Below are 18,158 nucleotides of genomic sequence, written 5' to 3'. Positions count from 1 at the left end.
GGGCCGGGTCGCGGTCCGCGCGGGGTGCCCAGGAAGCCCGTTTCATCGCCCGCTTTGAAGGAGGGGAAATAAGTTGTTCGGGGGCCGTGACGCGCGGAGACTGGCCGCCCGCTGGCGTCGCGTGCCCTCGGGGGGAGCGGGCGCGGGCGCGGGCGCGGGCGCGGGGGGACTCGGGGTGCCGGGAGCGGGGAGCTCGGCCCTGGCGCCGCCGACTCCCGCCCGAGGTCGGCCTGCACGGTCACGGTCCTGCTCACGTTACTCTCCCTTCCTCTCTTCTCGCGCCCCCCACTTCTCTCGCGCGCGCACACTCACACGCACACGCACACGCTCATGCACACTCTCGCTCACCCCCTCATGAAATCGGACCCTTGTTTATCAGGGTCCCGCGCGCCCTTTGCACTTTCACATTTCGCTTAATGATTTCAGACTTGGCGGTGCAGAGATGTATGTGTTGGGGCGGGGGTGGGCAACACCCCATCCGTCGCCCGCTCCCCTCGAAGGGGTTAAGTCTTAAGCCGCGGTTTCTCGGACCAGCCCGGAAATCCACAGTGGGGGTGGGGTGGGGGTCTGCTTCTCCGCCCCCCCCCCGCCGTTGCAGATGCTAATAACTATTCAGTTTTCTAGACCGATTCTTTTAAAACTTATGCAAAAAAAAAAAAAAAGAAAAGAAAGAGAAAAGAAAAGAAAAGAAAAAGGAAAGAAAGAAACAGAAAAGAGAAAAGAAAGAACCAACAACTGTTTCTAAGATTTTAAAGCGATAGGCAAGTCGGAGAAACCGAGATTTATTTGGGGGAAAGCAAGCGTGCGCCAAGCCGACCCAACGTGTGGAAGACCAGCCCGCCTACTTGGATATTGAGACTGTTGATTCCTCCAATTAATGAAATGCATTTGGTGTTAATCATATTTATTTTACTTTATGGGAGGGGGAGACGCTAGGACGGCGCACTAAAAAAAAAAAAAAAAAAAAATTCTGAAAAGCCTGCAAAAGAATCCGAGTGAAAACTATTGTTGGATTTTTACCTCAACAGCGCCACCTTTCGGCAAAGGTCAGTTGAAATTGATCCGTGTCCAGTTTTGTTGAAGTGAAAAAAGAAGCTGGTTTCTCAAGGTGGGAGGGGGACTGAGGCACGGAAAGTTTGCGGTGGGAGAGAACCCGACCTTGTAGGAAAGGGGCTAAGGACTGAGCTGGCGGCTGCGGGAATCCTCTTTCCCCCACTGCCCCCCCTCCCCCCCGAGGTTCGACAAAGAGGCCACGAGACACAGAAGACTTCGGAGTATGATTCTGCTGAGATCTTTTGCAAGTGAATCCCACGCGTAACAGGGCCCCAAACTCTTTAAAAGTGCCGGGATGGATTTTCAACGGGCTTTATGGCAATATCAATAGAATTAAAGTTACTTGTAATTCGGTGATAAATGAGATGTCTCTAGTAAGTATGATTAAGTGCAGTGCTATAAAGTTGTTTATCTGAAAAGTAATTCTCAGAAAACCTGACTTCTGACACTTAGTCATATATTAAGCCAGCTTCTTGAACATTGCACTTCAGAACTGCTCTCACCCACCCCACAGCATGCCTTACTATTTATAATGAGACCTTAGGTGTCACTCATTCGCTTCTTCCACCAGATTAGACTCGTGTTAATTCTCTGATGCTGGCAGCCTTCAGTTCCAGCAAACCCAGAATCCCTAATGAGAGACTCTCCAAAAGGTTTGTAGGCACACCATAACCCTAAAAGGCCGGTGCCATTGGCATTTTCCAGGAAGGCACTTTCTCCTTTTCATTATTGCTGCAGAGAAGCTGTTTATAAGGGTAGTTTTGGTTTTATGGGAGCACTTTGTAGGGTTGGAATGAAGTATGTCGATTGCCAGTTAGGAAGAAAGAGTGAAGATTATGTCAATATTTATGCAACCTAACAGAATTCCTTTGCTTTCCTCCTTTCAAACAGTATTTTACCTAGTAATGAGGCAAAGAGATTATAGTTTATGTATTCAAAGGAAAATCCACTGCTTAAATGACATAAACATATTAGGTCACTTAGCATTGTCCTCAGTGATTGTTTTCCAGCCCCCCCCCTTCCTTTTTTATCATTAGCCACAGAAATCTGAAGTTTATATTTTTCATGTAAAATATGAATATAAGTGTATTTAGGAAGAATTAATTCATTTTTTTGTTTGTAATAATTGGGTGTTGTGGGTTGTTTTTTTTTTTTTTTTTTAATCCTTTTGCATCACATTTTTTGTTAAAATCTGTAAGATAGGATCCCTGCCTCTCTTGAAAGTATTTTTGGCCAGGAACACTGCAACTGCTACATTTATAAATAAACAACATTTATAAACAAAGTTTGCTAATGATGAAGACCACGGGATACAGATTCATGGCCATGCACCTAATTGTTGCAATTACATATCATTTCTAGAAATTAAATGCCCATGTTTGGGCAGCTAAATGTATTATTATCTGCACATTTTTTTATGGTTTATTTTTGTACACTGCTGTCAAGCCATGGTATTTTTCTTTCTCTTACTGCAGAGTCTTTTATAGTCTCCATTTTCTCTTGAAAAAAAAAAAAGAGAGAAGACTAGAATTATTTTTTAGATGTGTAGCAGTAGTGCTCTTATAACTTAATTCTCATGTTTGTCCTTTTTCCTTTATTATTTAGTGATTCACAGGGGTGTCTAAACATTTACAGTCCTCTGTTAGCGGCGTTTCTTTTGTAACAATTGAGCTCTCTCATTTTAATTAGTACTATTCAGATTTTTGATTCTCTACAATTACAGCAAGGCCACATTTCTTTAGACTTCTTTGCGAACATTGTTTGTTTCACTTCTTCCAAGCCAGTCTAATCCAAATACAATGTGAACTGTGTTTTCTTACTGCTTAATATCCCCTTGCTATATATACTCTAGTAATCTCTGTAGAACAATATAGAGTAATTTAGAAACCATGCGTTTGTCATTATTGACCAATTCAAACCAGTAGTATTAAAGTTTCTGAAAGCAGTGAATATTTATAGAAGAATGTGGAGGGGGGAGGGTATGGGTCGAATCCTGTAAAAGATTGTGAAACCATAACATCAAAAACACAATTGTAGTTTCATGTCAGTACATACAGAAGAACTTCATGCAAAAAGGAAGAAAGGAAAAAAAAAAAAAAAAAACTTGTCCGTGTCCAAATTATAATGATCAAAAGCTAAAAATAATATATTTTTTCCTGATTGTGAGTTATAGCAACTCAGGTATATCATGTTAGAATCAGACATATATAATCTAAAAAGAACAAGATGCATCAAGTGTAGTGTCTGAACTCTTTGTTTATCCAGGAGCCGATTTTATGGTGCAGAACTAACCAGCGTCCACTAAATTTCACTATGAAAGCAACTAAATTGATTTGAGGAAAGAGTTGCTCAGAGTAACTGAATGATAAGACATATAGTGTTCTTAGGTCTAGTGTTAGATAAATCCTTTTCGCAGTCTTTAGTTAGCAGGGTAAGTAAATCACAAATCACTGTTAGCAGATTCATGGAAGAAAATTAATAGAATCAGACGAGATAATCTGATAAGGGCAAAATTGCTGAGGAAACAGTCTTGCCTCATATTGGAGAATGTGAAACAACAGTCTGATTACTAGGAGTCGTTATGAATAGGTGAATTATGTGCTAAATAATCATCAGAGTAATTCAGCATTTATTAATTCTTTTCTCTTTAAGCAATTCACAGTTGTAAGTTAAAGCCGCTCTCTCTTTGAAGACACATCTTTTATAATTTTTATTAGAGGTAATTTATTATTTGCATTACCTGTATTTACTTCATAATTGAACATTTTGCATTCAAATTTATGTAATGCATTATGCTTGAGAATATATTTCTGCCTGATTAGCATAAATAGTCACTTACCTCATGAATTACTAACAAAGTTTATCTTAAAATATAGGTTTTTTTATTAAGTGGAACACAAACATATGTACAATAAATTCTGATTTTCCGGTGCAGTTACAGAACAACTCATTTGGTTTCGGGGAAGCTAGACTGCAAGGGAGGGGAGTAATCATGAGCAGGAAGCAAAATCTAGACAAGTGAGATTCCTAGGTCTCTTTCCAGGGGTGTCAAGGAGAGGGGGGCATGTGCCTGCAGTGGGGCATTGGGGGAAGTGCCGGAGAGGGTGCTGGGCTCCCCACGTGCTGCCTTGCTTACTGGATGATCTGGATACGGGCTGTGGATCCCGAAAGCACCCACAACTCTGTCCTGCACACCTTGTGAAGAACCGTGGAGCCAGCGAAATCGCATTGACAGTTGGAGGTTTTGTTTATGTTTATTTTGTTTGTTTGTTTTGGTCTCCCTAGGGCTCTACCTCACATACACATCATTTACTAAAACCCCTGTTTGTTTTGCACGAGAGATGTGACAAATCCAGATGTTTTTTCAAGTGAGAATTCCTGGGAAGATCTCCCAAATTTTGCTCCCTTTCTTAACCCGAAAAAGACACCCAGGATGGCCTGGCAGACGGGAGGCATTTGATAGAGAGTTTCACGCATACGTGAACATTTGAATGAACGGGCTTCTTTTGGTTTTAGGCAGTAGACAGAGATACAGAATGACGAGAGGCCTCTTTCCCCACCCTGCCATTCCAAATCAACAGATTTCCATGGCTGCTGCTTCTTCTTTTTCTTTTTTTCTCTTTCCTTTTTCAGGACATAATCATCTCCTTAGATCCCCCCCACCCCCCAATTAAGAGCTACATATGGTTCCCTCCTCCATTGTTATATACCTTTTGATCCTACTCACAGCTTTACCAATGAGGGAATATGTCTTGAAAACGTTCAATCCTTCAAAGATGTTTATTGTGCTGAAATGAGAACTGATTTAAAAAAAAAAAAAAAAAGCAGGAATGAAAAAAGTCACCTGATCTTGGGACAGTGTTTATTCAGGCTTGTGTCTTATGTATGATAACTCAGGGGATAGGCTGTTGCTGGTGCTAGCTCTGGGAAGTTTTGGGGTGACTCGAAGTTCCTGTTCCAGAGGCATTTAGCAGCCACTCAACCTAGGAAATAGAAAGCTCTGGAAAACAGAGACCAAACTTAAATACTTGCGGGATTACCAAGAATACGGTGATGCTGATGATTTCTGAATTTGCGTGTTTCTGAATCTGTTTGGCTGGGGCCCGAGAAAAGGGATCCCTTGTGGCCCTGTTTTTATATTTTACTTCTTGATTGCATAATGGGTTATGCTGAGCTCTCTCCCATGCTGTTCTGTTCACTGGAAACACCAAACATGCCCCATGACACCCTCATAGCATCATCCATCATGATAGCATTCCCGATCAGATGGAGTTGGGCTACCCCACCAACTAAAAATTAAATTCAAATTTACAGACTTTTTGCTAGTTTTTTTTTTTTTTAAGTCATTTTATAACCATGATGCATGCTTTGGCTAGATATAAACATTTGAACAAGGCAGAAACAGGAAGCTACGAGACAAGAGAAATCACTAATTCCTGGTTCACCCCAAGCCCCGGATCCTGGCCTCAGGTCTTACCACCTCTAATAACTGGGGTTTAAGAGTGTGTTTTCATGGGATGGAATCGTAGCTCCTATACAGTTCTTCAACACGTGTTGCCTGCAACACAGTCACCTCAACAATGTCTACAAGCAGCTGGGGCACTCCTCCATTCTTTGGCAGAACTCACTTCATAGAATCGCAGACTGGGGAAGGCTGAGGGAAGTTTACAGATCTGACCTTAACACCCTCCTTCCAGCCAATGTATCATCAGAATCTGCTTTACAACATTCTGACACGTGAGTCAGCAGCATGCAGGACTGATTTACTAGGCATAGCAGACACTGTGCCTAGGGGGCCCATGAGACTATTAGGGGGCCTAGGAAAACATTTTAATTTTAAAATCAGAGGAAAAGAAATTAATATAATCCAGCATGAATTGTATCTGTCATTACACCAACAGAGTCACGAAATAAGGATTTTTTTTTTTAATGGAAGAAAGGGTCTACAGGAACCAAAATGCCTAGCACCCATAAAAGTCCAAGTGTGGCCTCAACAGCATGCACTTGATCACCTCTAGTGACAGGGTGCTCACTGCCTCTCACTTTTACCCTGCGCCCTGTCCATCTATCTTTCCTCAGTTCTTGAGATTGTTAGGAAAGCTTTCGTCTGCTTGTGTAGTATGAAGCCATGTTCCCTTCTTCTATACGAGAGTCCTGATTTCATACAGTCAAAGGCTACGCATAATGAGTCCTTACATCCCTCGGTGGCCCCAGGGAGTAGAAGACGACCAATCTGCCACTCTCTCCCCGCCTTTTGCTTTTCACTGTAAACACAGTCAGTGCCTTCCTTTAGCATTTCCACGTATGCTTGATTTTCAAGTGCCCCTGCCTCCTGGCTGCTGACTCCAGATGGGCCCACCTGGTTGCTCCCCCCTCTGCAGGCGCAGGTCCTAGAACCAAACCCAGATCCCCAGGTGTGAGCTTCTCATCCCAGAGCAGGCACGGCCCTTGGTCTCTGCTCCTCACGCAGGCCGTAGTTTCAGGAGCCTCTCTGGCAGACACAGAACTCCGGTGACTCACTGTGTGGCCCCAGGGTCTTTTCTTCCCACATTTCCCCCAGCCTCTGTTTGTGTGCTTACGTTTTTTGAACCCAAGCACAGAAACGTAGAGCAATCCTCACTGGGCTGCATCTCATTAGAGTCAGCCTGTTCCCCGCTTGTCTAAATCTCTTTGGATCTGGAATGTGCCATAGACTAGTTTTGATTTGCTTCCCAGCTTTGTGCCAGCTGCAAATGAAATTGATGTGCTTTTTATATGACTTAACCTCTCTGCAGCAGGTCCCTCCACCACAAAATGGCATATCGTCAGGGTGAGAGGCAGAAGTGTCTTCCACCATGTGAGGCCACAGAGGAGCTCCATCAATGGGCGTTGCTCTTCTGCATTTCCTATTAGCCCCCGTGCTGTGGATAGTGGCACTGGAAAGGACAAAGCCCCCAGGGTACCCCAGTAGAGACGACCCTTCCCAACCGCAATCATTATGCTAACTGATCTTAACAGATTAGTCAAGTCCCCTAGTGGACACTGTGAAGTGAAAGGGCCTATGACATTACTAACCACCCGGAAACTGCAAATCAAAACCAAAAATGAGATGTCACCTCACACCTGTCAGGATGGCTAGTATTACAAAGACAAAAGACAACAACGGTTGGCGAAGATGTGGCTCAAAGGCGCCCTTGTGCCCTCCCGGTGGAAATGGAAATTGGTACAGTCATTATGAAAAACAGGATGGAGGTTTTTCAAAAAATTAAAAATTGAATCACCCTATGAAATGTACCTGAAAACCCCACTTCCGGGTAAATATCCCAAGGAAATGAAATCAGTATCTTGAAGAGGTATCCGTGTTCCCACATCCACTGCAGCATTATTCCCACTAGCCAGCATATGGAACCAACCTAAGTGTCCATCCACAGGGAAATGGCTAAAGAAAATGTAATATATAGGTATAGATATTAATATAATGGAATATTATTCAGCCTTCACAGAGAAGGAAATCCTGCCATTTGTGACAACATGGATGAACCTGGAGGGCAGTATGGTGAGTGAAATAAGCCAGACACAGAAAGACAAACACTGTGTGACCTCACTTATATGTAAAACCTAAAAAAGTCTCACTCATAGAAGCAGAGATTAGGACGGTGGTTGCCAGGGACTGGAGGTGGGGGAAAATGGGGAGATGTTGATCGAAAGGTACAAAGTTTCAGATATGCGGAATAAATGAGTTTTGGAGATCGACCGTATAATATAGTGACTATAGTTAACAATGCTGTATTGTCTATTATTTGCTAAGAGGGGAGATTTTAAGTGTTCTTAACACACACACACATACACACACACTCAGAAAGCAACCATGATTACAATCACAGTAACCATTTCACAAATATATAAAATATACCAAAGTATGGCATTGTACACCTTAAATCTATATGATTTCTTTTTGGCAATTATACTCCAATAAAGCTGATAAAAACCTCTAACTGGCCTATTTGGTAATCTGGGGTGATTTTAAATGAAATCACTCCATCTGGATGCCTACACACCCATCTTTTTAATCAATTCTAAAATAACTTTTTTTTTTTTTTTTTTTTTTTTGTCATAGTGTAGGCAAAGCTCTCTGTCAAAGAGGACAGATTTACTTAGATAATTGTTTAATGTGTCACCTGCCCTGGTCTTGGTAAACCTCTGCCCTGTCAAAATAGATAGTAGTTGCCAAAAGTTGGGACCTCAGAGACTAATAAAAAATAGATGCAGCATAGAAAAACTAAGCAGAAGAATTCTGTGTATGTATGAGAGCTTTTTTGAGATCTGTTCTTTCCTCCCTGTTTTTTCTTTCTTTTCTTTTTTTTTTTTCTCTTTAGATCATCAACTTTCCTGCCATGTCCTGATGCCAGTTTTGTAAATCTTTTTTTTTTTTTTAATTTTTATTTATTTACTTATGATAGTCACAGAGAGAGAGAGAGAGGCAGAGACACAGGCAGAGGGAGAAGCAGGCTCCATGCACCGGGAGCCCGACGTGGGACTCGATTCCGGGTCTCCAGGATCGCGCCCTGGGCCAAAGGCAGGCGCCAAACCGCTGCGCCACCCAGGGATCCCGTGATGCCAGTTTTGAAGCCGGGAGACCTCAAGGCGTTTTCTTGAACAGGAGAGTTCAGAATTTCTAGTGTCCACTTTTAAGCTGCAACCAGTTCCCTGTGGTCTCTCTTAAAAGGACCCAAATGTGCAGGCTTTTGCAGAATCTGTCCTTCCTGACTCCCATCTCATCCTCAAACCAGGGTAGGAGAGCAAGAGGGGCCCATGAGTTATTTATGGCCTGTTGTCTGGGGTCTCCATCCTTTCTGAGAGCTTAGTCCTGGCTGTTTCAGTAGACCCAGCCCAGGATCATCAGGACTCTAGAGTAATAGCAGGGACTCTTCAGGCCAGTGGCCCTGACTGGGGGCTTCAGGCGCTAGGAAGAGCTACTAATCAGGATGAGTCGAGTGATGTGGGTACTGGCAGGTTGGGGTGGGGGAAGGGAGGGTCAGCCTGGAGACAGCCTGCTGATTCACCCTCTGACCTCAGCCAAGTGCTTCACCGTCTTCCTCCAACTCATTCTTCAGGCTGCAAATGGACGGGGCTGTGTGAAGAGGTTAACAAAAATTCTGGATTGCATGGATGGAATATTCTCAGCCCTTTGAGGTTGAATATAGGGTCAGTAAACATGAGACACCCATACATACAGACAAAAGCTGACATGCTCGATTGTTGCAGAGCACTGATGGGTCATAATGACAAAGTCAGATTATCTTTGGGGTTGACATGACCCCTGCCAGCATGGCAGGGTCAGAATGGCAGGGCCAAACCCTCCTACATCTCCAGGCCAGGGGATGCTGTGGTTTTAGGTTAATAATGTTTAAAGCCTTTGGTAGCAGAGCAGCGAGGGAGTAGAGCATGGATTTCTGAGCATTGCTGTGGAAGGAGACATACCCAGGAGATGCTATGCTTTGGCACAGGCCAACACAGGTGTGAATCCTGCTCCATCCCAGGTGTGAGACTTGAGCAAGTCGGTTGACCTGTTGGGCCTCATTCCCCTCTTGGGTCAAAGGTAGGGATAGTTTTGTGATCATGATGAGCTTGTACACCGAGTGCTTGGCACACGTCAAGGGCCCAAAGAACTCTCTGAAGCACCGAGGCCTGCGCTGACATTCTGCACACACTATTTCCATTTATGGGCCTAGTGCATGCCAGCGACTCAGGAACTGGTTCCCCCCTTCTGTCTCTTATGCTCTTGCCATAAAGCTGTAGTCTCCCCTGGCCTGTGTGTGGCTCCTCTTCCTTTCTCCCCTCTGCTGAGTCTTTACACAACTTTGTTCACCTGAATCTCCATCAGTCCCCATCTTCCCTGCCCTCTGTCCCATGTCTTGACTAATTTTGACTCTTTGTCACATTTTGAGTTTCTCTTAAAAGCCTTGCTTGTGCCTTTGCGCCCGCTAGCCTCTGGGGCAGGCTAGTGTCCAGTCCCCACACAGTGCCCTAGAGCCTTATGGTGCCACGTGAGCTTCCCTGCTGACCCCGGGAAAGCCTTGAAACTGGGATAGCACGCTCATCTCTCTATCTCCTTTTCCTACGCACAGGAGGTGCTCAATAAATGTTTTTCAAATGAAAGTGACTAATGAACACTCAGATTCCTCCCCACATTTTAAAAAAGTTCTAATGCACACAGAATGTCCTGCCAAGTGTCCCAGAAAACAGGACTTTGAGGGGGGCAGGGTGGCTGGGTGCTGTGTTGCAACATGACACTCGCTGCTCAGGAACCCAATCAGCCCATCCCTCAATTACCAGGATGCTTATCTTGCTCACTAATTAGCCTGTGTCTTCCCAAGATGGAACTGGGTGGAAAGCATGGCTGACATTCACAGACCCTAGGACTGAAGTGAAAATCAGTAACTCTCACTGGCACGAAATTGTGGATGAATGGAAGGGTGGGATTAAGTACCCAGGTGTAAGCAAGGTGTGTCGTTGGTGTTCTAGTACTGCCTGCTGCTGCCGAAGACAGCCCTGGCCCAGCCTTGAGTCACAGCTGCCTCCCCAGAGCTCCAGGCACACGGACACTATTTTGTAATCTTCCAAGAAGAATGCCAGCCCTCCCCCATTTCCACATGCCCAAATCTTGCTCATTCTTCAAGGCACAGCTCTATGTGCAAGGTTGCACATGATGTTCTGAGTGTAGTGACTGGCATCTAATGATCATTTGATAGAGACTCATCGAGAATATAATGCCACTGCCTCCAGAAGTGTCCTTCCTACAACCAGACCTCCAAGGTTATAGCTTGACCTCTCTTCTAGAACATTTTGTGGCTTTGGAGGGTAGCATGGTGTAGTAGTCAGACATAGTAGAGTTCAAGGTGGGGTTCTGCTACTTACTGTGTAATCTCTGGGAGGTTCTTTATGTACTCTTTGAGTCTCGGTGTATGGTGGAGTGCCAATTAGGAGTGCCAGTTGGAGTTGTAGGTGAAGAAGCTTTGACCTAAATTGGCTTCAATGGAAAGGAAACTAACTGGCTTGCATGACCAACAGGTGTAGGTAAAGCACTGGGTGCAGGCCTGGCTGGAGGCCAGAGTCATGTGATGTCACTGGAACCAGCTTTCATCTACCTGTTGTCCCGGCATCCTACTATATAGACTCCAGACCAGGACTCCCCATGAAAGCATGATGATTGTAGCAGGTCCGACTCTAAATCCCTCCAGGGCAGGTCCAATGGGGGTCCCTGTCAGCCCCCAGTAGGAGATAACAAAGTCAAGGTTTGGATCCCATTGGTCTGGGCCATTTGGTTATCCACCCACTCCTGAACCAATGCCTGTAGCAAAGGATGAAATATGGTGGTTGACTCAGACTCAGACATGGGGTGGGCAGGGAGCTAGGGAATTCTCTGAGCCTTTCTGAATGTGATGGAGGAGCTGTCCCCCATGGCAATACCATGGAGCCTGCCATCAAATAATGACATTACTAATAGCCAACACATACTTACTACTCAGTTTTAACTCACTGCATCATCACAACAGCCTCTAAGATATGTGCCGCTCTTACTTCCGTTTGACTGAGAAGCAAGTTAAGGGAGCTTTTCCAAGGTGAGTGTACAAGGATTCACACACCTAGGCATGCCTGCAAAGTTCACACTCCTGATCCTTTCCCTTTATTATCTCTCGTGAGAGGGAGACAGACAAGAAAAAAAACTACACAAAGAAAGATACTCTGTTGAAATATAGTATAGTGTAGTATCATATAGTATGGTATTATATAATATGGAATAATATTGCATATCATCATATCATATCATACCACTTCATGTCATATCATGGTAGGTGCTGCTAAACAGTCCATTATTGCGTCCATCCTGAGACTATCCATCACCAGTATGGAACCTTGGAGGTGTTGGATGAGTGTTGACCAGGTGACCAAATGAATTATTTCCTGTGTACAGTGTGAATCCTTTGATCTAAGAACACTGTTTTTGCCATGGCAACATTGTTACTACATTCCTAGGTTTTTCTTGGTCACAGAAGAAGGACAAGTGATTAAAAAGAAGAAACTCAAGGAAGGATCAGGCAAGTTAAAATTTCTAGACCTATGGCTCTCTGGCTCCCAATGGTGGTGAGTGTTTAAAGACATCAGGTTGAACACGTGTTCCCTAAGACTTAGGGGGCCCTTTAAGAAGAAAGATCCAAGGAATTCTGTCTTAAGAGAGGTGGAAAAGGAGTTAAGTGGCAAATGTAAATGATACAGAGCTTTGTTTGGCGTTTTATTCCCCCCACCCTTTTAAAATAATGCCTTTGACATTTTTGAAATTTCCAGAACTATCTTTAAATTGGCATTTGCTACACACAAATAAGCACTGGTCTGTTTGCAGGGTTTTGCTTTTGAGTGTTAAAGTGCACAAGGTAGGCTTCAAAGTGAAGATTTTGAGTTTTATTTAATGATGAAGCAGATCCCCTTGCCTGACCTTCTGGAAGCATAGATATTGAGGCAAATAAATAACCATGGGTTTCCTCACTTCACTCTTAACTCCCACCTTGGAGCCCAGGATTATGTGAAGCATTTAACCAAAACATAAAAGCAATTATAAAAATGCCCCTGATGGGCAGCCCCAGTGGCCCAGCGGTTTAGCGCCGCCTGCAGCCAGGGGTGTGATCCTGGAGACCCCTGGAGATCCCACGTCGGGCTCCCTGCATGGAGCCTGCTTCTCCCTCTGCCTGTGTCTCTGCCTCTCTCTCTCTCTCTCTCTCTCTGTCTCTATGAATAAATAAATAAAATCTTTAAAAAAATGCCCCTGAAATTGCATTCATAACTACAATCAGAATTATTAATATCCTGCCTCCCTGCACCAACCTGGTGTCATTTGATTTCAGTTCCTTGAGGTGACTAAGAGTCTAGTCATCAATATAACACCCACCAACTGTATTGTAATTTACTGTCAGAAAGTTCTGTTTCCAGAAACTCCCAGAGATAAATGCAGCTGCAATGCCAGTCCTTCTTGGCTATTGCACAAATCCGTGCATTTTCTTTGTGCTGGAATCACTTCCCAAACTTGAGCACTAATAAGAGATTGCTGTCTATTTTCTATGTCACAGGGAAAAAAAAAGCTGGTTGAAAGTTATATGATGGAAGAGTTAGATTTCTAAAATCTGGCACTCTATTGCTCACATTTCTACTCTTCCAACAACATTAGCATGATTTGCTAGTAATGGAATGATGATGATGATGAGGGCAGAATAACAATAACAGCTAGTACGACTACCACTTCACAGGAAATACAGGGGATAGAAAAAGGATGCATGCTGCAAAATGAAGCATGAACACCAGACTTTTTAGAGGAGTCTTAATTTGGTTCCTTTTGCACCATCTTTCTATGAATATGGGGCCTCTGAAGTTAATGCATCTGAAAATTATAGACTCATCACCGTCACCAGTTTTTCTTCTAGGAGGCCATGTCTGAATGGGTTCCCATACGTAGCTGGTGGTGATCTAGGCCATGGGGACCAGTCAGGCCTGATGGGAAGACTAACTTGGGCAAGGAACTGGGGGTACTCATCAAAAATCTTCGCATTTCTTTGCTTTAGACTATCTCATGGTAGACTGGAAGAAGGAGAGTTTTCTTTCATTGGCCTCCAGCTCCACTCTTGGGTGTTACCCTACTAAGGGTAGAATTTTCAGAGAATGTCCTGGCGTAGTAGAGGTCCTCAATTTACCCCAAGTATCTAGACACTGATGAATAAACAAATATCAAAGTAGGTCAATGACTTTGAGTTCCCTCAAAGCCTGAGTCTTAAAGGGCAGTGACCAGTTGATTCATTACTGAGATCACTAAGTGTCAGGTCTGCACTTACTGAGAACTTATTGTATGTCAGGCTTTGTGCTAGTTGGGTGGATAAAATAATAATAAAAAAAATCCAGTTACTCATCCATGTGTCATCCTATATGCCCATCCATCCATCTGTGTATCCATCCATCCATCCATCCATCCATCCATCCATCATCTTTGTATACAGAGTCCATCATTTTTAGTAGTCCAGGGGACATGTGAAAGGATATTTGAGACAAAAGTAGCTTTTTGAACTTCTTTGCAATACCTTCCGGGCACAAACATATCTTTGTCAATTAGACATCACAAGAACACCAACCTCTTAGAATATGTGTGGAACAGCTTACTGGTGACAAAAAACAATCTATGCTATTTTCCTACTGCTTTAAGTGAGGGACAAACTTGAGTAGCTGAACAGAAAGGTAAACTCTTGTTGTGGATATGCCCCCCCACCACCACTACAATACAAGCACTTAATATATTTTGTGGTTTTGTTACCCAGAAGTGAAAATCTCATGGAGGATTATTTTTTTCCTCACTGGTATCTATTCGGATCTCTAGGGGAATCTACTACATATGGAATGAACTGTGATTATTCAATTTCAGCTGAGGGAGAATAAAATTCCTATTGTCATTGTCACCAGGCTTTCACTAATGGTGATGGAACGCCTCACAGATAGAACCCCATGTCATTAGGCTCATTCTTACTGGTCTCCCTGTTGTCCTGTGAGAACCACCCAATCTGAATGGAATTGGATATCCTCTGGAAGGTTTAAAGGTGTGTCTAGAGGAACCCGGTTTGGGGACCAATATGCTTTCCCGGGAACAGTGGAATGTGCCGTATAATGAATGCTCCCATCATTCCACACTGTGCTGGTCTCCTCCAGCTACTAGAAATAAAAATCTAACTGGCTGGCCATCTAATGCCTTCACATACAGTGCTATGTTCTCATGGCAAGTACCCTGATTGCAAAACTCTGGTCTATGTAGATTTTGCCCAAATTTTTATATTTTATAATAAGAAGTGGGGGAGAGAAAAGATATTTCTGAAGCAATGAAAGTGCAGGAAGAGAGATACAAGGAAAAATACAGTGGGGGCTTCCAACCAGGCTCATGTTGGCTGGTGTCTTATAGGAACAGAAAGCAGAGATGCCACAGCGAGTGTGAGGAAGCGACAGACGGGGTCAGGGTGCTGCGCTATGCTTTCAAGTTCACCGGTATGAAGTTCTTGTAGCCATATACCCTTACATCACTTAACGAATAATTGCTGACAGCATGTTCAGAGATAGGGTTTTTCTGACTGTTGCAAGGGGTAGGTACTTAACACCTTATCTTAGCAAACGGTTCAGAACAGGATGTTCATGGGGCTTGAGGGGGCTCTTCTGGCTCTCTAGGCTTCTGTTTCTCCTGCCGTCCTGGACATTCTACAATTCTATGCCTGTATCTATATTATTCCAAGCTATATCCATCGCAGAGCATGTGGCAGTGGCCGGCACAGTTCTTGGTACCTGGCAGGCAAAAGCGACACTTGATTTTCTTCTACGTTCCACCCTGGGTGTCAATATACCTGCTGGAGTATCATCTCTGTTACAGAAACATTTAGATTCGGTGAAATCATCCACCAACACGTATTTTATTGTTATAGCTAATGGGCTCTTTTGTACCAGGGCTCTGAAATTTAAGAGGGTGAAGAAGAGTGTCGCCCAAGCCACGATGGCAGGATCTCAGCTCCCCTGACTTCTGCTTATGCTCTCTCTCTTAGGGGATGTCTCCTCTTGTCCTTATCCTGGCTCAAATGTGGTTTCCTTGGACCCCAACTGGGCTCCCCAAGTCTCTGGGGGGCTCCATGACTGCCAAGATCTGTGACCAGTGTGGAATCTGCACTCAGCCGAGAGACACAGCTACCGCTATTATTCTTCATCATCAGCTTGCTGAGAGGATTCATAGAAATGTGTGACTTGGCTTGTCTTGCTTCTGAGAACCGAGGTTAAGGCTTGTTCCTTGGAGGAAGTCCTGTGGCTCAGAAAGAGACAGAAAGAAGATCATGCACCAAAGTGACCTTTTCCCCCAGCTGCTGTGCAGCGCAAAGCTGATGAGCCAGGTTCTAACTGGGTGGAAGTCTGGGGGTAACGGGAAGGGTCACTCCGAAGACGACGCAACTTCCCCTGGTTAGCCTGTCGCCAGGTTCCTGGGTTGGGCTTGGTCCGCCTTCTGTGCCAAGCTGGTTTTCTTGGATGCGGTGGCTTGGCAACTCCACCGGGTCTGGAAGCCAGCAACCAGGAGGTCGGGAGGGGCCCCGGGGATGTGGGGGGACCCAGCCCAGCTCAGCCTTGCTGCACCCTACCCGGCTGAAATCACAGACCCACTGTGGTCCGCTGGGTCGGGCCAGGGCGGAGCACCTGCGAAGGGAGGCCGCAGGTGAGGGCGGGGGTGCGGGGGTGCAGGGCCCGGAGCCCCCTGCAATGCGAATGTGTGCGGTGAGCACCCTCCCCCGGGGCCCGGGAGGACTGGGCGCTGCCCCCTGATGGGAAGCCAGGGTCGGCCCAGGGGGCTGAGGGAGGGCGCGGAACCATCCCAACCACTTGGCTCTGGGAAGATCGGACTTGCCATCCGACCCAAGGCTTGTGAAATCCTGGGACAAGGACCCCAGGGCCTCGGCCTCTGGTGCAGCCTTTAGATGGTGTCTGAAGAGAAGAAAAGGAGACCTATCCAGGTCACTCGTTGCCTTTGTGACGCTCCCAGCGCCTGGCTTCTCGGATGCCCCATGAAAAGGCCACTCGTGGCTCCACGATGCACCCCCTTCTCCTAAGGAACTGATGTCCCCTGTACTTGGGCCACTTTCACAGTTTGTCATTGACTCTATCTTTTCCATTGGCTCATGAGATTTTGGAGGGCAGGGATGGATCTCGTTTTCACATCTCCAAATGCCTATGGTAGCAAATGCCCTGCCGCATGAATAGAGGGATGGAGGAAGGAAAAGTCAGTGACCACGGAAATTAGATGTTGCTGTGAGGAGGAGTGGGTTTCTTGGGTGGCCCCTCAGGCTGGAGGGAATTTCCGTGTCTCAGGACCCAATGAGGACACTTGGCTTCTACTTTGGCCTTGAACGGGCCTGTGAGGTCTTGAAGCATGTTTATTATTTGTCAGTATAGTTAAAACCAGCTTCAGATGCACCCTTGCCACAAAATGACACGAAAGCTCGGTATCTAATGTTAATGAATTATGTGTCCCTGGGTCTTTTTTTTTTTTTTTTTTCTATCTTCTTTTCTCATCAGCACAAAAAGAACATTCTTTTTGCTTTTGACTTTACCAGAAATCATACTTATATGTGTGCAAAAACGCTAAGATAAGTTTCTAAGTAAAGGAAGCACCATGATTCTCTCTCTGTACATTGACTGGCTGGGGACTGCATTAAAACATACCACATCCTCTCCATGCAAAACCTGCTGCATTTTCAATGTTCTCTTGGCCAGAGCCTACACCCCCAGCATCCAGGGGGTCCAAGGTCAAAGTCTTCTGGCAATGAAGAGTGAAAAGGTTGTCCAAAGAAAAAAAAAGTGTTTTTTTTTTAATTTCTCTAAAAAAGTCAGCTCTACCTTCCTCAAAGAATTTTGCCCCACTGACACTTCAATGAGAAGAAAGAGGTAGATTTTGAGAAAAGATCCCGTGATTATTGAATGTGGCACCAGGAAGGTCAAGGGCAGCAACAGCAACTGAGAAATCTTTCTCTTTCTCTCTCCCACATGCAGTCAGTCTCTAGGTCTGGGGATCACATGGGCCTCTAGCCCCACCATCCCTCCGTGTGCATTCACCGCTTTTTAAAAAACAGCTTTATTGAGGAGAAATCCTCAGTTTTCAGGAGATACCAAATTCAACCATGGGAAGTGGACAGTTTTCTTAAAATATCTTCACAGGGCTGTGCAAGTATCACCACTGTTTAATCTAGAGCATTTGTATCACCTTCTCAAAACACCCAGACCCATCGCCACTCATTCTCTGCCTCCCCTTCTCCTCAAGCCCGACAACCATCAGTCTCCTCTCTCTCTGTACAGATTTGCCAGTTCTGGACATTCATACAAATGAAATTATACAAAACGTGGTCCTTTGTGTCTGGCTTCCTTCACTTGGCATCATGTCTTCAAAGTTCATCCACAGTGTAGCCTGTGTCAGTATTTCATTCCTTTTCATGGCTGTGCTATAGTCTATCGTGTGAATGCACCACACTTGGTTTCTCCATTCACCCACTGATGGACATCTGGGTTGTTTCCACCTT

At 44.7% G+C, this 18,158-nt stretch overlaps 2 long non-coding RNA genes across 13 annotated transcripts in view; one reads left to right on the top strand and one right to left on the bottom strand.

The window, feature by feature from the left end:
- LOC102156069 overlaps nucleotides 1-18,158 on the bottom strand; it is an 801,934-nt gene that overhangs the window by 19,016 nt on the left and 764,760 nt on the right. The window lies entirely within an intron of this gene.
- LOC119871943 lies at nucleotides 176-17,984 on the top strand. Its single transcript, XR_005360072.1, has 2 exons — nucleotides 176-1,706; nucleotides 15,648-17,984. It is a non-coding gene; the product is annotated as an uncharacterized LOC119871943 (long non-coding RNA).

This window comes from Canis lupus, chromosome 5 (assembly GCF_011100685.1).
Source record: "Canis lupus familiaris isolate Mischka breed German Shepherd chromosome 5, alternate assembly UU_Cfam_GSD_1.0, whole genome shotgun sequence".
Taxonomy (NCBI): domain Eukaryota; kingdom Metazoa; phylum Chordata; class Mammalia; order Carnivora; family Canidae; genus Canis; species Canis lupus.
This window is presented reverse-complemented; position numbering and strand designations above follow the sequence as displayed.